The 22896-nt window shown below is 48.8% G+C and overlaps 1 pseudogene across 1 annotated transcript; it reads left to right on the top strand.

Moving 5' to 3' along the window:
* The first annotated feature begins 17842 nt into the window (after positions 1-17842).
* LOC149360050 (uncharacterized) lies at positions 17843-19795 on the top strand (annotated as a pseudogene). The gene is made up of 2 exons (XR_016288199.1): positions 17843-18359; positions 19116-19795. The product of XR_016288199.1 is annotated as an uncharacterized LOC149360050 (transcript).
* The last annotated feature ends 3101 nt before the right edge of the window (positions 19796-22896 follow it).

Below are 22896 nucleotides of genomic sequence, written 5' to 3'. Positions count from 1 at the left end.
AAAAATTTAGAAGGGAGAAAAAAAATAGAGAGAAAAGAAAACGTGGTAAGTGGCCTTTGTATGTAGTGTTAACCAAGTATGCGAGGCCAGAAGATGAGTTCAACGCCAGATGGAAATAACTAGCCAAATGTTGCGTGCAAAAAGAGCATCACCTCAGACAACGCAGTCAGGGGTGGTCTGTATAAGAGAGTTGGAATTTCTACATCATTGACCTCTGGAAGGTAAAGAGGATGCCATGGCGTTACATAAATATGACCACGTGTAATTGGCATCTGGTTACAGCCGCGAATATGCTAACTATGCAGTTTACAGGTGTTTACCACCTGCCAAGATCGGCAGGTTGTCAGGGCACTACAAGGTCACTTTAGCTAGGAGGCAAATGGACCACTTGCTTTTGCGCTCACAACTCCCCGGATTTTTTGCCGAACGGGAGCTGCCATTGGTATCCAAGCATAGCTGGAATGTTATCAACAGTTTGTCATGTATCAACTCTACTTAATCCATGTCATTCAAACACGAACCACACAGAGAATACACATGACGTATCACTTTAATCACATAGCAATATGGCTTTGGTTGGTTTATGGTGGTTTAACGTCCCAAAGCGACTCAAGCTATGAGGGACGTGGTAGTGGAGGGCTCCGGAAATTTCGGCCCCCTGGGGCTCTGCAACATGCACTGTCACCGCACAGTACACGGGTCTCTAGAATTTCGCCTCCACCAAAATTCGAGAGCCGCGGCCGGGATCGAGCCCGCGTCTTTAGGGTCAGCATCCGAGCGCCATAACCACTGTGCCACTGCGGCGGCTACATAGCAATATCATTACTAACAAAGCATGATCACGATAAACAATGGAAAGTAATAGTCGCGCAGTACTAACGAGCCTAAAACTCATTTCGCCTAACCACACAAATCGACCGTTATATTTTATATTTCCGGCTTTTTTTCTCTTGATTCATTGCAAAAGATATCGCCATGCCACGCATGACAAGTAGGCATCTAGATTAACACCTGTGGCTTTTTAGGTGCACTTTTTCCTATATCAAAATACACCACGGGCTGTCTCACGCTCTGCATAGTCGAGGTTCCCGTGCTCTTCGAAGTGCAAAGAATCGTACCGGAACACCTGGTTTCATGAACAGGTGTAAGTAAACGATGACAAAGTTTTCCCTGCTGATATCCAAAAAAAAAAAATGCTTATCTGCCACTACATTAGCTACCTAAACTTTGCCACTGAGATTAACCCCCCGATCATACGATTAACACCCCGATCATACCTAAAAAAAAATGAACTTCCATTTCCGCCAGGTGTCCTGAATATCTCACTCGCCGTTTAAAGCTTATTCCGCACCAACACCCCTGTATTTTTAAGGATTTTTTGGTATTAGTCACAGCTCGGCCATTGCGCGGTTTTGTTGCAAACCGCTCAAACAGTCAGGCAAAACAAACGCCCCGATAATTCATTTCAGTCCCTTTTAATCGGGAAAATGAGCCAAGTGAAAATAATTGTGACTGAGCCAGCGAGGACGTCAGTACTCTGCGACGGGCTCTTGATGGTATTTGTGTGCTGGCAGAGTGAGCTAGGGATCTGGAGCGCTAGCTAACAAAAGCTTCAAAGTTTACTAAAGAAAGCCGCACGTTTCCCTACAAGCAAAAACAGGAAATACCCAGCTCCACACAAGCCATACCTTGAGCTGGTGTTTCAGAACTTGCAAGATATTTAACATGCTGTGAGAAAAGTTGCAGACATGGAAGCTTTCGTAGTGCAAAAATTGGTATGTCATTAACTCGTCCGAATTTCATTAACATTCCGTTTCTTCCCTGGCCCGGCCACTCTGCTCTGTCCAGGCCTCTTAATATTGCGCATGTCATTTCCATTCCAAAGCTGGCTCCATTATGCTCAGTTTAAGTTTAACCCTTTTAGTTACCTTCCAAGTCCATGCCCCATAGGAAAGTAATCGTCAGGTGCAGCTCTTGAGGGATACTGTCAGAGAGTTCTTATTCCCCTGGCAATGCTGTTCAAACGCAGTTCATCTCATTCGTGTTCTGACTGTTTCATTGTCATGGTACCGACACCTGTTACTACCTGCCGTATATAGAGTCACCCGCTTAATAGTCTGGACGCTTCGCTCCTTATAATGAAGTGGGGCTGGATTCTCGTGTGGTTGCCTTTGCCAACAAGTTGGCTTCTGCTCGCTTGAGTGGCCAGTGATGGGTATGAAAACAATAGCCCGAAAACTGCCTATTATTTTAGCCAGAAAAGCGGGAGCCGGACAGCTGGCAACAGTCCTGAAAGTAATAACCAGGCGACTGTATAATATTTTAACTATAACTATATTTTAACTAATATATTAACTATAATGTTATAACTATAATATTTTAACCATGTGTAATTCAACTACATTTGCGAGACTATTCAACATTATATTACTTTTTTTCCTTATTGTTTTTAGACCTACCATTCTGCTCTGCGTGTCAAGTCAGTCACTATGCCTTCCAGTTCGTCCCTTGAGTTACTTGGCAACGCAGTGTCATCGGCGAAGCGCAGATTACTGAAGTACTCTTCCTTAACTCTTATTCCCTACTTTTTCCAATTCAGGCATCGGAATACCTCCCGAAAACAAGCGGTGAGGAGTACTAGATATACTGTATCTCCCTGGCGGACACTCGTCCTGACTTGGTTATCATTACTTTCTGTGTGGATGATGATGGTGGCTGTGCAGCCGTTATAAATATTTTCCACTACTTTCATATGTCCATATTTAAAGCCTTGTACCGTAATGCCTGCATGGCTGGTGAGGTTCGACGGTGAGGTGGTTCGACGGAGTCAAATGCCTTCTAGCAATCATTGAAGCCTGTATATAGCGGTTGCGTATAATCGTGGAATTTGTCCATTCATCTGCTTGAGTAATCACCGCAGCCCCCCCCCCCCCCCCCCCCCCATAAAGAAAAAACATTATCCGGTATCACGTGAGATCTACTAGAGGAAAAACGTCTTTCGCAGTTATGTGTGCATATAAATTGGTTGCGCAAGGAGAACCTATAACACGACAGGAGGAACAGACAACTTTAAATTCATCTTACTGCATCGAATTCGATTGACATGCGTCCACAAACACTTCTACGCTTAATATTACTTATCAGGCAATGATTGTTCAAACACTGAGATTTAAAAGTTGTGTAGCATTTGTGCTCATATTTTTAACACTGTGTCTTATACAAAAAGAAGGAAAAAATTGCCTGTGGTTTAGCTGTGGTTAAACCTAGTTGTATTGCGAAAGGAACAGCTTGGCTACGCTTGTGGTGTTAGCTTGTTGTAATTAGAGGGGGCACTTAAACTCCGCCTTAGGGGTGTGGCATGATATCTTTAGTGGGTTAATGCCCATGTATGCTGAATTGGTGATTCCTACTTAAGATTCATAGATGGCGGCGAGTCCTCATGCACCACTACCAGCGCAGTGGTTAAGCGTGCCACCACTGCACTGGCAGGTGGCTGTTTCTATCCCAGCCACCCGTCGGAATTGTGCGACCCATGTTGCTTTACCCGAGCAACCTCTCGCCCAGATAGCACGACGCTCGTCCGAGCTTACCCGAGCTTGCCCGAGTTACTACCCGAGTTTACCCAAGTAACTCGCGCAAGCTCGGGTAGTAACTCGGGTTGCTAGGCAACGGCACAAGATAGTTTGGTAGCCGCACCGCCACGAGCATACGCGACGAGCTGAGCTGGGCTCCAGTAATGTTGTTTTCGCAACAAAAGGTCGAAAACGTGATTACTGTTTTACCATGCTGCTTGACCCAAATGATTGGGTTCGCACTCCCGAGAACGTGATGTCCTTAAGGTGAACTGAACAGCGTCCCCTGCCCGCCCATTTTAAAATGTTTCACGAATGTTAAATCAGGTGCTCGGCTGCTGACCCGAAAGATGCGGGTTCGATCCCGACCGCGGCGGTTGAATTTCTTTGGAGGAGAAATTCTAGTGGCCCGTGTACTGTGCGATGTCAGTGCACGTTAAGGAACCCCAGGCGGTCGAAATTTCAGGAGCCCTCCCCTACGGCGTCTCTCATAGCCTGAGTCGCTTTGGGACGTTAAACCACATAGACCAACCCAAACCTAAACGAGGATTCAAAACAAATCAGCTCACCAGAACCGGGAGAAATCAAAGACATATATTTTCCCATCTTGTGGTGCTTCTCTGAGAACTTTTGTTTGCAATTCCCGTTTAGTTATTGATGACCTAAGAATAAATATTCCATATTTCTAATTTGGAATAATATTACAAAAATAATAATGCTAGACAAAAGGACAACGTAGAAGATACGTTGCTACAAAAAAACTGGATCCGTTGTTTCGTAACCCTCCTCTAGAACTTAACAAAACGCACGGGAGACTAACATCAATATTAAAAGATTTCACAATTATTGTTACGTACTTAAAAATTAGGTGCCATTCAAAGCATGCTGCGAGGAACGGCACACGGCGTGGAACAATATGTCGTTAGTCTCATCCAACTCCGGTGCGCCACTTTTTGTTATCCTTGGTTCAAGTTGCGTGAAACACCCTGTGTACACTATGTGCATAAGGGATATCTGTGCGTCATTCTCTTTGCGGAAAACGTGAAGGCGGGAGTTTTAGGTCACTAGCCCGTGGTCGCTGACGCTGTCACACCCCAGATAATGTCTTTAACACAGCTACTATGGAAATGCCGTTGTGCGAGCGAAAATGCACGGTCAATTTTACGGCAATTCTTTTTCGGCGTCCGCATTTTCGTTCGTTCTATGGATGACGGGAAGTATTATTCCGCTGTCAGAGTACTAGAGATAGAGGAAATTTTACTTGAACGCGATTTTAAGCGTCGAAGAGGTGATTCGAAGATGTCAAGCAGGTTATCGGGGCCAGGGAAGGGAGGAAATGATAGGGATGGTGACAGGTTTGAGAGCAGCTTGGTAAAGTATCTAGTGCACCTCTTTTGTGATAGAAAGTCGCGCCATTTTCCAATCCCGATGTTGTTGTACGAGGTTTCCCAGAGGCAAGAACAGCCCCATAGAGTATAGGCGCTCAGTGGGTGTATGCACAGGAAAGTTATGAGCGGCCTTGTACAGAAGTACAAACTCAATCTGATGTCTCTGTAGACAGGTTAGGAGAACGTAGAAAACTGTAGAGAGAATTCTGCTAAGGGCTAATGAGTAGGCTAGCTACCTGACATGACTCTAGTAGAGCCCGAAGTGCTTACTGCTAACGCGACGAACTCGATGAGTAAGCGGATGGAAAACTTTGATGGTTGAAGTAACCCTAGCCTGATTAAGCGGCTCATTGATGTGAAATCCAAGAAAACGGCAAGACAATACTCCAGGAATGGACTGGCTCGCTATTGTAAGAGTTATGACATGGTTGTGTTCGCGTTGAGAGCTCGTTGTTGTAATGACCAATTTGGATTTGTCAGGTGCGGGAGTTAGGCCTACTGTGTCAAGATAACTAGTGCCGGCAAAGTCGCCTTGCTGTAAGGTGTCTTCCACTGCCCCAGAACACCCAGAGATATTTCTCTTAAAGGACAGATTGTCTGCTTAGAATGTATGTTAGAGGTTTAGCATAGGTGCCAGAATACGAAATAGGGGAGCCATTCTGAAGTCAGGCTGATGATGATGATGATGAAAAAATATCGCCCTGTGGAGCACCACGCGTGAAGAGACAGGTATCGGAGAAATCGAACCTAGTACCGCTGTCACGCAGAAAGGATGAGGTAGGCGTGCACCTTTGGCTGACTCCCGGTAGTGGAAAATGATGCTTAGGGCACGGTCCTCGGCAAGGCTATCAAACGTGTTACGAACATCAAGACCAACTAGGGATTGAATCTAGGAAGAAGGAGAGGGTTAAATTCATGTGCGAGGAGGAAGAAGATGTCCTTAGCGGACAGACCCTTTGCTAAATCCATTTCTTTGCTGGAGAAACAAACCCGTGCATTCAAGATGGGCCTCAAGCCAATTGAGTGCCATACTCTGGATAGTCTTTCTAAAGCGTGCGGTTACAGAAATTGGACGGGTGTCGGGAGGAAGCCTTCTTTCCAATGGGAGTTTATGATGTACAGAAAATGTTCCTTGCCCTGGTCGGTAAGGTTTCGATTGAGTGAAAAGATAATATGGTCCTCAACTGGGGCTGTCTTCCGCTTTAGTGTTTCTACCGCCTACTCGAGATCCCAGGGGGTGAACAGCTCGTCGAGTTCTCCATTGGAAAAGCTCATGCCGGGAGGCCACATACTGGGCTGGGTAGGGAAGGATGAATATAAAGATCGCGGAGGTGGGTTGTTAAGAGGACTGCGCCTAGCAGTGAATGGTGCTTCTCGAGAGATAACAGGAGCTGGTTGAGGCCCAAAGAGTTCTGTAACCTGGTGCCAGGTCCTTTTTTGATTCAGCGGGCCGTTGAAACGTTAAACTTTGGTTTCCTTGATACGCGGCGAGCGTAGCGAAGTGTTCTTTCCCAAACTGTGTCAATACGGTGACGCGCTTAGCAAGGTTAGTATTGTTCGGCTAGGTGCGAAGGGTGTGCAAGATTCGTTTCCGCCTCTTGCAGGTATGGACTACGTAAAGGTCCGGGTTGTCTGAGCGGCTTAAGTAGAACGCCCCTGCGTGGCTTGACGTTGGGCCTGCTTGAGTGCATTTTTGTCGTTACCAAAATCCAGATTCGTATTAAAAGTAACACGAATAGAGAGAAATGTATGGTAACCTGTCTGGGAAATTGTACGTTTAAGCAGGCGGACAAGCTATAGGACAGCGATTCAAATAACTTATTTGCCACTGAGCAGTTTTTCATCTGTGACCGGTCAGGTAAAATATGGCGCTGCCCGACCAACTCTGAGGTCTGGCTTGGTCGGCTTTTGATGACTCTGACCTTCCGTAATGGGATTGGAGCTATTTTAAAGAGACATTTCGCTGCACTTAATGTGTCGTCGAGTATGCGGCCATGTCAGCAGGTGCGTGTTTAATCCAAAATAAAGTGCGGGACTCAAAGTCTCAATTTATTGAGATGTCGAAGTGACGATATAACTGGCGATTAACTAGCAAGTTGCACATGAGATATTGAGCTTTCCTGTAGTAGTGTCTGTGGTACAGTATCGCGAACTTACGAATGAAAAATGCTAAATGCTTTAAATCTTAAGGCAAATCCATATAAAAGTCATACCATTTGATGAAGTACTATAGGTCTCTCATTGCAGTTAAGTGAAGTGACAGTCAACTGTCACTTGAGTAACTTGAGCACCAAAAAATTGCTTTTCGAACGAACGTCAATTGCATTTTTGACACGTATTGCGCAGAAAATCACTTTGCAAGGCTACCCACGGTACTGTCATGTCACTGTCGCCTCAAGTATTACAGCTGTCGAACACCTAAGGGCAGTAAACATTATTTCCCGCTTGAAATCAGCGCACCTCACTGACGCAACAGCCTCTGAGGCGCAACACCGTAAAGTTGTTCAAAAACCCAAAGATACGGTAAGTGCGCTGTGAACTTGGTCACCAAGTGGAAGTGCGCCTCTGCGAGCTAGCTGTTCTAAGACGAAGTTTTACGAAGTAAACCTCTGAAAAAAAAGGTGTCCCTTTCGCAATACGAAATACTTTTCCAACTTCCGGTACTGCCTAACACGTTGCAGCACCAACTTACTCACACCACAGAGGCAGTGAAAATTTTTCCAGTGATCCTATACTCACACCCGGCGTCTTAGTGCTGCTTCACGTGCTGTGTGCTCAAGCACCACACTTGCGTGACATTAAGACTCAGAGAATCGCCATCATCATCATCTTCACACAGCTTGCAGTTCAGTTCTCAACGCCTGCCACGCTGGTTCTCTTTTTTTCACCTTCCGCTCCGGCCCTGTGATTCCTGACAACGTGTACGTCTCGAACATACTGCTACGCGGAATTGGTGGCAGACACAAACATAAAGGACAACCGAAATTCTCGAAAGAGATTCTGTTTGCTAACCAGCCCGGTCGACATGGGAAACCAGCACAGAGGCGCCGTTGCACCACCAAAAATTTTGGGCAGGCCTTAGTAACTTCACCGACACCTCTATTCTACACACCTTCCACGAAAGTCTAATCAGTGCACGTTTCTGCAAACACTGAGCACCGTAATGCTCGAAGATTTGGTTCCGAGAATAAACACTTTTCCCCTGATGACTTATCGCACGTCATGCTCTGTGAGCACAACCTATCTTCGCATGCACAATCTCTCCGTCACAATATGTTAAGCGACGGCGCACACAGCTCGTTTGGTCGAAAAGCCGCCGACGTCGTAGTTGCGTAGTTGTTGGCACCACGCGTTGGAAAAAATTGTGTCATGCCAACTGTATGCAGCAGAATGTTCCGGATGGTGTGAAACGATTCTGCATTTCATGCAGCATAAACTTGCTTGTTAAGTTCTAGAACCTAGCTCGCGGCAGCGATTCGAACCGGCGACCTATAATAGAGAGAAACGGCGACCTATAATCGGGGGCTGCGTAAAAAAATATTGCTGAGGCTCAGCTTGGCTAAGCCTGGGGAATGCGAAGCATATTAGTGGCTAGGGTTGGTAATACATGGCTTTCCTTGGTTGAATACTTGGTCATTTTAATACAACCACTAGAAGCCTTCGTCGTGGGGGAAGACAACGGCATGGCTACAACGGAACGCCGACTAACCCCGAGACGCGCGTTGGGTGAGCGCCTGGATTGCCACGGAAGCCGCGTCTGCCTGCCCTGTGGAGCGAGCGTTTCACCTACACCGAGTGTGAACGCGCGTTCGAAGTGCGCGGGAATGCGCGGGTGTGACGGCTAGGGGTCCCACGGCGACGGCGCGTGGTGGAGGCCGGCTCTCTCATCCGATGTCACGTGGTGTGACGTCACGGTGTCACGTGTGGGTCCCACGGCGACGGCGTGAGTGGTAGCTCTAGCAATATGCTTCGTATAAAATCGTATCATGCGTGGTTAGTTCCACTCCCGCCTTATTCCTTCCCTTACGGCATGGTTTGGGGATCCGCCGAGAGAGGTGACACTGTGACTGCGTATATCCTTTTCTCAAAAAGCCTATTTTAGATTTCTCCACCAGGCAAGACGTCGCGCCGAACGGGCAATGGCGTTCCGTAGATTCCCTGACAGCGCTGCAAAACGCTATCGCGTTTCACCGTTATAGGGGGAGCTTAGGAGTCCTCCAATTTTTTTCTGCAGTAGGAATAGCCTGTTTTTTCACGTTTTGAGATATTTATAGGAGGATTTCTGAGGATGCAATAATGATGAGAAAATCGTTAAGCTTACCTTGCGATGTTTTACGGCGCCCGAATCAGAAAAGCGCTCCACGAGTTCAAGCACCGGATTTTTCCAGGACGTGATAGGCCAATACCATGCTGCAACGTGTGCGTTTTTCCTGCGTGTGTCTGTGTCCGATATCTCGCTTCTCTGTTTGCGCACTTGCCGCAAATGTGGCGAAGCAATTGACGCAGCTTCGTCCTTGCTCAACGCACATGTTCACTCGTGTCGCTTTTATAGCGAGCAGCAGCAGTTCGAAAAACAACCCCGTTATTTCACTGACGAAAGAGAAAGCGGCCAAATGCAGATCTAAATTAGTGAAGGATCCGAGATGGAGGCAGTGATTTCGTGCCACGAAATTACCCAATTCTACAAACTCTCTAGAAGAATCTATCCTCCCCCGCACAAGTCACTCTCCAAATACCAAGAGGTGGCTTGGAGAAGACTTCAAACCCATTCTTACCCGAACCCGTACATTTACGCCCACATCTACCCCGATCTCATAGAGCCCACCTGCAAACACTGCGGTAGCACTGCCACCCTCGATCATATGCTATGGGACTGCCCGGAGAATCCTCCTCCGGAAGCTCTTATAGAAGCTCCCTCACCAGACGCCTGGGAAGAAGTGCTGCGCAGCTCGGACCCCGCCGTCCAGGCAGGAGCCATCGGGCGCGCCGAAGAGGTCGCCGCCAGCTATCAGCTAACGGCCACCTGGCCCTTCTGCTAAGCGTCCAGGAACCCTTCTTTTCCGACAATAAAGTTTCCTTTCTCTTTCTCTCTCTAAATTAGTGAAGGCGTCACGGGAAAGTGTAGACAGACCGAAAAAATTTGGAGTGCTCTATTTTTTTTTCTTTTAACAGCCAGGCTGCGTCAACCTTCACTCAGCACTGAATACCAGCTGTCATGCCAGAGGTTTTCAACAAAATCTACAGCTACATTCCTCCATTTTATTCTTCCACTCCCTTTTACTGCGAAATCATTACTGGTCCTACTACAAGAAAAGCCGGCTGTGTGTGTTAGTGCCTGTACTCGGTGATGGTACAAAAAATCCAAGCGGTAGCAAGAAAAAAATCTCTGCCTCTTCCGTAACCGAGAGTAGAGTAAGCATGAAATGTTTACGGTCATAACACATTGGTTGTAGATGGTACTAGTCAAAATCTTGAAATGGGTCTAGTGTTCAACACACCACACGACACCACACATACTGTGCACGCGTCCATGTGGACGCAATCGTTTCCTGTGAGTGTCTGGGGAACTTATTCCGCCCTACCTCGTAAGCTGTATCTGGTTTCTGTTCGCCTTTCATCTCTGTAATCGTTGTTTTCATTCCTCGGTTATTTGTACTACTTTGCCTATGTGACACTGGTGACGTCTCCACTGGATTACGTCACACATAATTGATGACGAAGTAATGACAAATTACTAATTAGTGACTAATTACTGATTGATGCGCCCCGCCGTGGTGGCTCAGTGGTTACGGCGCTCGGCTGCTGACCCGAAAGACGCGGGTTCGATCCCGGCCGCGGCGGCTGAATTTCTTGAAGGCGAAATGCTAGAGGCCCGTGGTGGTGAAAATATTTTAATGAAATGGTTTAGGAGGTTGTAGCCGTGGTTGGAGCTCTCAGTCCGGAACCGCATCGGCGTAGGCTGCTGCCCGGGCTCTTTCGATGAGTTGCTTTTGACTCTTTTCGTCCGAGCTGGACAGAGCTGCCTCCCACCCCTCCTGCGTTGGCTGGTTATTAACAGTGATCGCCTGATTTCGTTGGCAGGCCCATACCATATGGTACAGGTCCGCCTTCTCCCCGCAGAATTTGCATTGTGAGTCAAATGACTCCGGGTCTATGGCATGTAGTCTTCGTGGGTTGTTGTAGGTGTTGGTCTGTAGCTTTCGGAGGTGTTGTTCCTCCCCTTTATCTAGTGTCTTAGCCGGCGGAGGGTAGACCCGACGGGATAATCTTAAGTGCTGAAGTATGTCATTGTAAGTTAGTAGTGGGGGTTCCACGGCATCCGCACTGGGTGCCCGGGGGAGAAATGCTCGGGCTGAGGCATGTGCGCTCTCGTTCCCTGGGATGCCCTGGTGACCTGGTACCCATATTAAGTGTTTGTGTGTGGGTTGGTAGCCACGGATGTAGCTATCTTGCAGGATTTTAGCTGCTAGCGGTGCGACCCTGCCCCTGAGGTAATTGCGATACGCTGTCTGTGAATCTGTGAGAATGTATATTGAGCTAGTGTGTGTTCCAGCTAGAGCAATCGCCACTTCTTCCGCAGCCAGTATGTCCTGGCTAGCCAGTACTAGTCCGTCGACTGTTGTATTTTGGTGCACTACCGCGACGGCCGTCATTCCCTGCTCGGGACCCGGGACATATATGTCGATGCTGCGCGGTAAATGGTTTTCGCATTTTTAAAGGCACTTTCAACTGGCGGAACGCGACGAAATTTACGAAATAGAACACGCCCTCGCGCCCGCCGTAGTGTCTTTTCATGGCTTCGGCTCGTGCTTGTCGTCTTGACTGGTGAAAATCAGGGTGCATATTCCTGTGTAGTGGAGCTGCCTTGAGTTGTCCTCTCCATGAGGCTGGGATGTCGGTTTTGGTGTCTAGCTGTCGGGGGCAATTGATGTTTACACCACTCAGGACTTGTCGGCCAGTTCGAGTTGTGGAGAGCCGTACCACCTGTGCCGTAAGGTGTGCCTCTATCAGCTCATCGATCGTGTTGTGCACACCCAGTCGCAAGAGCCGGTCCGTCGATGTCGCAAGAGGGAGTCCCAGGGCCTTCTTGTAGGCAGTTCTGATTATGATGTCGAGGTTTTTGATGTCACGCTTCTTAAGGCGGAGGTAGGGCGCTACGTAGACGACGCGGCTTACAACGAAAGCCTGCACCAGTCGCAGAGTATCGTCTTCTCGCATCCCCGATTTGCGCGTCATCCTGGCGATCATCCTGGCGACTTGCTCGCTCACGAGCCGTAGTTTCTGGAGGGCAAGAAGGTTGTTGCCGTTGTTATTTATGTACAGACCCAGTATCTTCATGGTCTGAACTTCCTTGATGGGTGAGTTGTCTACGCGGATATTGATGGTGTCTTGATTCTTGCGTTGACGGAAGACTATCAGTTCGGATTTTTCGGGTGAGCACGTTAGTCCACACGCCCGGGCATAATTTTGAACTGTTGTCGCCGCGGTTTGTAGTTGTTCTTCAATCATTCCCATACTTCCCGTGGTTGTCCAGATGGTTATATCATCAGCGTACAGGGCGTGGCGTATGCCCTGTACCTGATTGAGAAGAGGTGGGAGATTTACGAGTGCAATGTTGAAGAGAAGTGGGGATAGTACTGCCCCTTGCGGAGTGCCTCTCGTGCCCATCTTCACTTGCGTTGTGTGTTTTGAGCCGGTGCTGATGTTGACGGTTCTGTCCGTAAGGAAATCGCAGATGTACGAGTAGGCTCGCTGTCCGCAGTTCATGCTGTGGAGGTTGTTGAGGATTGTGGAGTGTTTGACATTGTCAAACGCTCCCTTGAGGTCAAGTGTTAGAAGCGCTCGGTTACTGTTTGTGCGTGCGGGATCAATGACATCACGTTTGATTTTGCAGAAGCACATCATGGGTGGACAAGTGTGCCCGGAATCCAAACATCGTGTGTGGCAGTAGCTCATTGTCCTCAAGATAATTGGAGAGACGCGTGTGGACTGCCTTTTCCATGAGTTTGCCTGCGCACGACGTGAGGGATATGGGGCGCAGGTTTTCGATGCTGATTTTCTTGCCGGGTTTGGGAATAAAGTGTACATTGGCTGTTTTCCATGCTTGTGGAATGGTGCCGGTACGCCAACATTCGTTTATGTAATCCGTGAGTTGCTGCAGAGCCTCCGTGCCGAGGTTGGCCAGAAGTCCGACAGTAATGTTGTCTTGTCCCGGGGCTGTGCCTCGGCGCATATCTGCTAGTGCTGCAATGATTTCCTCTGAAGTGAAATCTCTGTCTAGGTCTTCGTTCGGTTCCCCACGGTACTCGTTATTGTAGGGTTGTGGGTCTCGCGCGGTGCAGATATAGCGACGCGTGAGTTCATCCACGAGTTCATGATCCGTGCCTTGAAAGCTGTGTAGGGCTCGATGCAAATTTCTGTGTTGTTCACTCTTCGCTTTCGGAGGGTCAATTAGGCATCGCAGAAGGCTCCATGTAGCCTTGGTGTCTAGGCGGCCTTTGAGGGATTCGCACTTCGTTAGCGAATTGGTGCGAGCGAGGTCCCATGCGTATTGGTCTGCTTGAATAGTAAGCTTGGCTATTCGAAGTCTTAGTTTCCGATTGTGTCTGTTTTTTCCACCGTTTTATAAGACTACGTCTTGCTTCCCAAAGGTGTAGGAGGTGGTTGTCAACAGCTGGGTGGTCCTCCGTGGTGGCAAGAGACTTTGTGAGCTTTTCTTTAAGGTCGAGAATGGAAGCCGCCCAATCTTCGTAGCTGGTTATTTGTTCGGATGTGGTTGGTTTGGTGTCCTTTATGAATGTCTCCCAGTCTGTAATTCTGGCTTGCCCTCGTGGTTTGCTGTGCTTGTTGCTTTCTAAGATGGTCTGCAGCACGTAGTGATCGCTGCCTAGGGTCTCTCCTGTATTCAGCCACTCATAGTTGCGGGCATTGCGGACGAGCGTGAGGTCGGGAGAAGTATCCCGCGTTACGCTGGTGCCGACTCGCGTCGGGTGCTGCGGGTCCGTGAGTAGGGTCAGGGCCATGTCAGCGATGGCGTATGCTAGTTTTCTGCCTTTCGTGTCTTCCCTGGGGTATCCCCATAGGGGGCTAGAAGCATTAATGTCGCCAACAATAGCTAGGGGAGCTTTTTGGGCTTCTCTTAGGGCTTTAAGAAAGATCACTTCGAAGGCTACGCGGTGCTGTTTGGGGCGACTATATATATTGAGTATATAGGTGCCCTTGCTGTTTCTGTGCTGTGGCAGTATTTTTATGAAGGTATATTCAATGTCGCTGTCTAGATTAAGGTCTACAGTGATTGCCGTGCATGATTTGTAGACCAAGATGCATGTCGAGGGATTTGTTTGATGTGTTGAGTATCCTCTGATCTTAGCCTCCATATTCACTTCTTGCAGGGCTATTATTTGCGGTGTATCGGGATGAGAGTCTATGTATTGCTGTAATGTTTCCCTCTTCCGTTTTAGTCCCGTGCAGTTCCACTGTAGGATAGTAAGTTTATGTCTACGTTGTGGAGCCATGCTGAACACTAGAAACTTGTGCCTCATCATGTGGTGCGCCCTCAGGTTGTAGATCTGGCTGAGTGCTTGGCAGACGACGAGTTCCCATTTTACCCTGCAGCTTTGTGCCCCTGTTGTGAGAAACATCTGATAATTCCTGAAGTTTGCGGTCAATTCTGATCTCCTGCGATTGCATCCTTATTAAAACTGGTTCGAGGTTTTCCATCATGGGTTTAATAACTGATTCGAACATACTTTTGATTGTCGTCTCGATCATAATTTGTAATTTATTTTCAATGAGGTCTTGAATTGTTTTTTCCAAGCGAGTGATGCGTTCCTGGGTTTGGGGGTGCTCTGTATATTGCTGCTTTAGTGCCTGCGATGGTGGTGCCTGCGGAGTTGGTGCCTGGTGGGGTGCGTCTGGTGTAGTTGCTTGCCTCTCGGGGGTGCTAGCATCTAACTGGTGTGGAGACGGAGGGTGTAGCTCTGCCCTATCTTCTTCCATCGGACATGCCTGTTGCGTCGATGGAGGTAATGTGTTGTTTGGATTGACTGCGGTGACTAACTGCTGTTTCAATGCGCTATTTTCTGATTTTAGTTGTTCAATCTCTGCTTTAAGTCGTTTGTAAGCCAACGCTTCGGGGGAGGAGGCAGCTACATCTGCCCAGCTCACCTTGCTGCCGTTGCGCTGCTCCTTGTTATGGGGTCCTGTTGTCTTCTTGGCTGGACGACTGCCGTTGTTGTGCGACACATTATCGGTAGTCCCAGGTCCATTGCTTGAGGAGCGTGAGCCGGGTGGTGCTGAGTTGTTGCTGGACTGGTCCTGGTGGGTCAGTCGGTCCCCGCTGCTCGATGGACCTCTGCTGCCGGACCGGTTCCGAAGCCTGGATCTTGACCGGTGGTTGACTTCTCCTGTCTTGGGCTTGGTTTTATGTGATGTTCGGTACTTGTACTTGCACTGATTCGACCCCAAGGGATGTGGACCTTCGCAGACCGTGCACTTGGGTTGGCAGTCGTGGGATTCTGGAACATCTTGCTGACCGCACTGCGGACATCTTGACTTCGAAGGGCAAGGGCAAACATCCGCCCGGTGTCCAAGTTTCCCGCACAGTGCGCAGGCTGGCGTTGTTTTCTTCTATAGGCGTACTGGAACCGCTTCACCGTAGTAGAAGACGTGAAACGGAACCTTTCTTCCTTCAGACGTGATGGCCGCCACGTTGGAGGAACCTAATTTTCTCACGCTCACCACTGGTGCGTCCGGGGAGCGAAGCGCGTTCGTGATGTCTTCGTTGGAAACCCTCGGGTCCACTTGTATTACTCCTTTGCAAGTGTCGTCGGAGGGGCGGAGGTAGGAGTACACTGCCTGTGCCTTGTCCCCAAGCTGAATTTCGTGAATTGCCCGGATCTTTCTGATTATTTGGGCGTCTCGCACCCCGACGACGATGATGTTCTGTTCCCATATGGGCCAAACGCTGAGCTCGGCTGAGCCCTTGTCGACGCCAGCAGCAATGTGCAAGGCGTTTCCGACCGCGTTGCTTCCCCTGAATTTGCTGAGATCCTGCGTTCCTTTAGGTTTGATTATGATCACTGCATCTTGCTTGTCCAGACGCGGCTGCGGAGGAGGCTTCCAACGCTTGACTTGCGTGCGGGGCGTGTGCTGCAGCGGCGTATCCCCTGCCGCGGTGACGCGTCCATCTGGCGTTCGACCTTTTTGCCGTGCCGAGTGGTTGTCACGGGCTGATGCGCGTTCCCACTCTTCTATCTTGCGTTGGATAATCGCCTCCGTAACCTTGTCGAAAACTGGGGTTTTCGCCTGAGGCATGGTGACAATCTGCATCCCCTCCGGGTCGTATCCCATCAGGGTCGTCATGGTTTGCGGCAGAATTTGCCCGCGGAGCCGCGGCGGGCAGCTGAGTCGTGGCCTAACTGTTAGGCTTAGCAACTCGCGCGTGAGACACGTCCGCTCTTCCCTACTGCTGAGGCGCGTCCTCTAGAGGCCCGTGTGCTGTGCGATGTCAGTGCACGTTAATGAACCCCAGGTGGTCGAAATTTCCGGAGCCCTTCACTACGGCGTCTCTCATAGCCTCAGTCGCTTTGGGACGTTAAACCCCAATAAACCAACTAAACCAACTGATTGATGCCTAAATACTAATTAAATGCTAATTAATGACGCTCAAGCTTCGCCTTTAGGAGTGGAACGCGACAGCGTGTTGTAGCTTGTAACACTCATCAGAATCTTGCGGATGTGGATACAGTCAAACCAACGCTGCACTCACACCCTCGCCCTACTCAAAGCATCCACTCTACAAGTGGCCCGCATGATCACGCGCATCTCACACAGACGTCATGGCATGCGAGAGGAGGACACACTCAAGATGGTCAGAAGCCTGGTAGTCAGCCTAGTGACATACAGCCTCCCCTACTACAATCCCATCAAGAGTGAGGTACAACAGGCGGATGTGATTCTACGCAAAGCATACAAAACCGCACTCCACCTTCCTCACAGCACTTACACTGAAAAGCTCCTAGCCCTAGGACTACACAACACTTTCGATGAATTGAGAGAGGCACAACTAGTCTCCCAACTGCGCAGACTACAACAGAGCCCATCTGGCAGGGAGCTCCTAAAGAAACTGGGCCGCGCCGATCAAATTCAAGAGATACAGAGGACAGAAACAATCCCGGACGAATATCGCAACACACTAAAAGTAACGCCAATGCCCCGGAACATGGATCCTAACCTACACAGCGCACGCAGAGAGGCAAGGGCTGAATACCTACAAAAGACATTAGCACCCCAAGAAACGACGGTATACGTGGACGCAGCCACATACACCAGAACAGCGGGGCAGCACAACAGCAATGCGGTAACAACGGTGATTGAGTCGACACTACGCGAGATCACCAGCGCATCACTACAAGACTGTACGATAGTCGAAGCTGAGGAAGCGGCCGTCGCTCTAGCGGCAGCGGAGGGCTATCGATCTAAACGGTCTCTAAAAATCCTTACAGACTCACAAACAGCATGCCGCAACTACCTATACTCCGTTTCATACATCAGGTGCAGCGCTGTCAAAGCTACAGCTCTTGTTTACGCTCCCTGCATCCGCGATAAAAAATAGTGCATGCACGTGGCGAGCGGAAATAATAATCGCTTTGTCTGCAAGCTTAATATATATTACGCTTGACATCAATTTGGTAAAGAACAGCTTTTTTTAGAGGGAAAAGATCGGAATCAGTAGATTTATATGTTTCGTTTGTCGTTTTTGTTCGTGTCGCGTTTTCGCCGACCCGCAACCCTGCCAGCTGTGCTCTCCGTGCTGCGCATCTCGTTTTCAAAAAATAGCGTCGAACGCAATGACCTCGACAACCTCTCCGGAGCGGCTTTTTTCGAAGATTCGCACTTCGAAGATGTCCAGACACGCGAAGCAAGTCATTTCAAACGTGTATGCTCGGAATAGAGCCCGTTTCCCGCAGAAATCCGTCCGGGATATTGTGAATGTTGTTAGCGAGGATACCGGAGTGTCTCCGCGTACCGTCGCAAAATACAAGGTGGAGCGCCTTTGCGGACCATTCATGTCTCCGAAGAAAAGGTCTCGTCATGTGAGAATCGCAAGTTCACGAACGGTGAAGCATGACAGCTTCACGGTGCATGCCGTCTGACTGAAGGTACATGAGATGTACAGGAAGCGACAGGTACCCACGCTGGAGAGTGTTCGGAAGGCTGTCAACGAAGACGAGGACCTGCCGAACTTCAAGAAAACCACCTTGTGGAGGTTGTTGAAGGACATTGGCTTCGTATTTCAGAAAAGAAAAAGGAATCTTGCTTTCATCGAGCGCAGTCACATCATTGCCTGGCGCGGGCGGTTCCTGCGGGCGATTAAGGAATTCCGAAGACAGGGCAGGTAAGAATAATGCTTTGCATATTTTCTCACACAGCACGTTTGGATTGTCCCATAACGCGTGATGTTAACGTTTCCAATTTAACAACATTAATACGGATTTCTTGCAGAACTGGCAATGAATGTTGCGTCATCAGAAAAAGAAATGAAAAAATTACGAGGAATTTTAACGGCTAAAGTGGTGAAAGGCGAAAGCCTGAGTGCTGCATTCTGCTCTGCGATTGTTCACTTCACAATCTGTTGATGCATTAATTAACTGACAATTAATTACGCTTAATCTTTGTCTTTAGGAGTGGAACGCGACAGCGTGTTGTAGCGCAGGCAGTCCACGGAACGCCACCACCCGTTCGGCGCGGTGCGTTGGCCTTTGAACACAACGCTTTTTGAGGAAAGGAAATGGCGCTGTAATTCTCTGCCACCTCGGTGGACACCTGAACCGCACCGTACATAACCACCATAACCACCATAGCACCATAACCACTGAGCCACCGCGGCGGCATCGCTTCTCGGCCTTTTGGCTAAGATCGAAGTGTCGCCTCTAAGAGTGGAACGCGACAGCGTCTTCCAACGCTACCAGGGAGTCCACAGAACGCCATCGCCCGTTCGGCCCTACGCCTTGTTTCCTACTCAGTTTGTGGCCTATATTCTGCTCTGTGTTGTCAGTGATATGGCAAGACTCGTATTGCTGCTATGGCATAGCCGTGGGTATGTTTAATGATGTTAATTACCTCATCCATTATTTTGTTTTGCTTTGTGCAGATCCATCATTTACCTGGACGAAACCTGGGTGAACAGCGGGCATACGAAGGAAACTGTCTGGCAGGACAGAAGCGTGAAGTCCTCGCATGATGCGCTCCTGAAAGGCCTGACACCATGGACTGCCTGCGCCCTCAGGAAAGGGGGCCCGTTTGATCCTTGTGCATGCCGGGAGCTCTGCAACAGGCTTTGTGCAAGGAGCTGCTGACTTCTTCCGAGCCAAGAAGGGCAACAAGGCTGATTACCACTCTGAAATGGATGGAAAATACTTCGAGAAGTGGTTAACAGAGAAGCTTGTGCCTAATATTCCAGGCAACAGCGTTATTGTAATGGACAATGCGCCATACCACAGTGTGGCGCTTGAAAAGGCCCCTACATCATCAACCCGAAAAGCAGATATTCAGCTTTGGCTGACAAAGAAGGGCGTCCCCTGGACTGCCGACATGGTGAGGGCAGAGCTACTTGAGCTCACACAAAAAGTCAACACTCCAAGCATTATCTACAGAATTAACACCTTGGCGGCTGCCCATGGCCACGATGTTCTCCGTATACCGCCCTACCACTGTGAGTTCAACCCTACTGAACTTGTTTGGAGCCAAGTGAAGGGCTTTATAGCAAGCAGGAACAAAGGTTTCACTTTGGCAGAAGTTGAAAACCTCCTACCCGTGGCGTTGGCGGTGTAACCCAACAAAACTGGGAAAACTGTTGTGCCCATGTCCAGCAAATTGAGGCAGAGTCTTGGGAAAGGGACATGATTGTGGACACCGAAATAGATCCTCTTGTTTTCAGTGTTTGTGACTCATGCAATTCCTCGTCTGATGATTCGATTGCTGAATTCAGCGATGAAGATTTCAGTGCTGTTGATGAATTTGTGTCACTTTTGTGAAGAAATAGCTTGTTTGTTTGTTTCTTTGGGGGGTATTGGTTGGGGGTTTACTGCACTCATCACAAGCTCTTAGCAGTGGGCTGAATTCCTGATCGCAACTGTGGATCAGTAGTCTCAGACACTGCAAACAGAAGCCCACCCTGCAATGGACACTCCTGAAAACCACCCCTGGGAAGCAGGACGTATCAGCTGGTGGTGGTGTCATCAGCAGAATAGTTACAAACGCAAGCTCAAAATTGCCAAGGTCACACAGCAAGCAGAGGACTGTGTATCGACCCTTTCCAAAGACAGCTGGCTCTCCGAGTGCGGTTCCTTGCGTGGAAACCTCTTACGGCACCCGTCACAAACTATTGTCAGTGCACTGAACCGCTTATTGGTACTGCCAATTAATAGTCTCGTGCACTACAAACAACAGACGTGGGGGGCAGTTCTATCTTGCATGAGACTCGTCGAGCAGCCTTCGCCAACGAAGTCCGGGACAGAGGGCCCCACTACCTATCCTTTTCCCTGAACCCTTTTTTCTAATAAATGTTTTTAACAACTACTGCAAAGGTAGTTGTTCATTGCTACATTGGAGTATTGATGTTTCTCTTTCCCCAGTATGCAAGACGCCAAAATTTTGAATAAAGGCTTCGAAATTTATATTTCCTTAGGCAGGAAAAAACCATTTGAGTGTGGCATAAAGAAATTTCTTTCCTCAGCCAGAAATTTCACTATCTTGCTCTGCACACAACAGTGCACCTAACAGAGCTTTCCTTTATGACAAGAAGCAGAATATTGCTTTTGTTTTGCCACAAAGAAAACTCGCACAAAAATCAACTCATAAAAGTTACGACATCAATCTACCCTGACAAAAAGGAATAAAAAACAAACTGCTCACATGATATGCATCTCGCTGTTCCGCAACGGATATGGTTATTTTTTTTTTGCCAGAAAACTCGCACAAAAATCGACTTATACAAATCATGAGAACAGTGTACCCTGAATAAGGAATGAAAAACAAACTGTCCACATGATACGCATCGCGCTATTATTCTGCAACGGATATTGTTTTTTTTTTGCCAGAAAGAAAACTCGTACAAAAATTGTCTCATGAAAATTATGACATCAGTATACCCTGAGAATAAGGAATCTAAAAAACAAACTGCTCACATGATGTGCATCGCGCTATTCCGCAACGGAGTGGCCGTCAGTCCCGGACCGTCTTAAAAACTCGATCCCCTGCTCTGCTGGATGCACGGAATAGTTCATGACATGACCGATACCTCGACAGAGACAGAGGAGCGAGCAGTGCCGTGGGTTACAGCAAAACGAAAATTACAGATGGCCTGAATCCTGAACGAACAACCATTTTTCATCGTCGTTTCAGCTTGGTATTGAAGGTATTGTGAGCAAAAAATGATATCAGTTGGCGTCAACTACAAATTCCTAATTAAAAAAAAATGTCGCGAGGTGGACTGCAACCTACGTACGTGAAATGCTGCAAAAAAAAAAGTATCGAGGTGGATTCGAACCGACGCCGCCGAAGTTCCTAGTCGTCCCAAAGCGACGCCTTAGACAACTCCGCCACGAAACGAGCGCGGAGGGATACAATTTCATTGTTTTTTCTTGCGGACTACTTCCGTAGCCTTGACAGCGTTGCACATATGTATGAAACGGAGTATATGCGGCAGAATAGGGCACAGAGCGCTCCGCATACTCATCGATCCAATACAAACACGCACGGAAACCCAACGCCAATTACATAGGGCCTTGCACAACTTTACAGGAACGACAAAACAACTAGCGCACACGCTCAGGGATCGCTACCTGTGCACCACTAAGGACCCCCGGCAGGCGGCGTACTCGTATGCAGGCGAAGAGAACACGGAGCTGGACAAGCCGTTCCAGCTCCACGACCTCCGGGCGGCCTTGAGCAAAATGAAGCGGGGCACTGCACCCGGGCGCGACAAGGTTACGGTCAAGCTCTTGGCCAACCTTCCCGACGCAGCCTACGCCGCGCTCCTCAAATACATCAATAGCATTTGGGACGGAGAGACTCCTCTCCCTCTCGATTGGAAATCGGCTCTCGTGACCTTTATTCCGAAAGCCGGCAAACCTATTGATGTGGAGAACCTTCGCCCCATCTCCCTCACGTCTTGTGTCGGCAAGCTGATGGAGACGATGGTGCGCGACAGACTCTCCGATTTTCTAGAAACACAGCACACTTTCGCGGACACCATGTTCGGTTTTCGCCCTCACAAGTCTGCACAGGATATACTTCTGCAGCTTCACCACGACATCTTAGATCCTGTCGAATGTCCCCACAACGACAAGGTGGTCCTGGCCTTGGATCTTAAAGGCGCATTCGACAACGTCAAACACGAAGTAATCCTGGACCACCTCAGTAACACCAACTGTGGCCACAAAACATTCAACTACATAAAACAATTTCTTACAGACCGTCAAGCCTACATACGCATACAAGATGCGGAACACGGGCCATACACCATCGGCTCGAGGGGAACACCTCAAGGCGCGGTCCTGTCTCCCCTCCTCTTCAATTTGGCAATGCTTCATCTTCCCTCCAAATTGTCCTCTTTGCCCGGGATACATCACGCTCTTTATGCGGATGACATTACAATCTGGGCCACGCAAGGTAACCTGGGCCACATGGAATCCTGCCTGCAAGCAGCGGCGACCCTAGTCGACGACTACGCGGCCTACTGCGGACTCCAGTGCGCCCCGTCGAAATCAGAATTTGTGCACATACGTCCCTCCCCTCGGGACACAACCCCGCTTTGCATCAGTCTCCCCTCGGGACCGATCCGGGAGTCCAAGGAGATCCGCGTCCTTGGTCTCTTCATACACCACCAACGCAGAGTCGACACCACCCTAGCCAAACTTCGCACGGTGGGA

The sequence above is a fragment of the Amblyomma mixtum genome, chromosome 2, assembly GCF_055824585.1.
Source record: "Amblyomma mixtum isolate Tamu chromosome 2, ASM5582458v1, whole genome shotgun sequence".
NCBI lineage: Eukaryota > Metazoa > Arthropoda > Arachnida > Ixodida > Ixodidae > Amblyomma > Amblyomma mixtum.
Note: the sequence above shows the minus strand (reverse complement) of the source record. Positions and strands in the feature narration are given on the sequence as shown.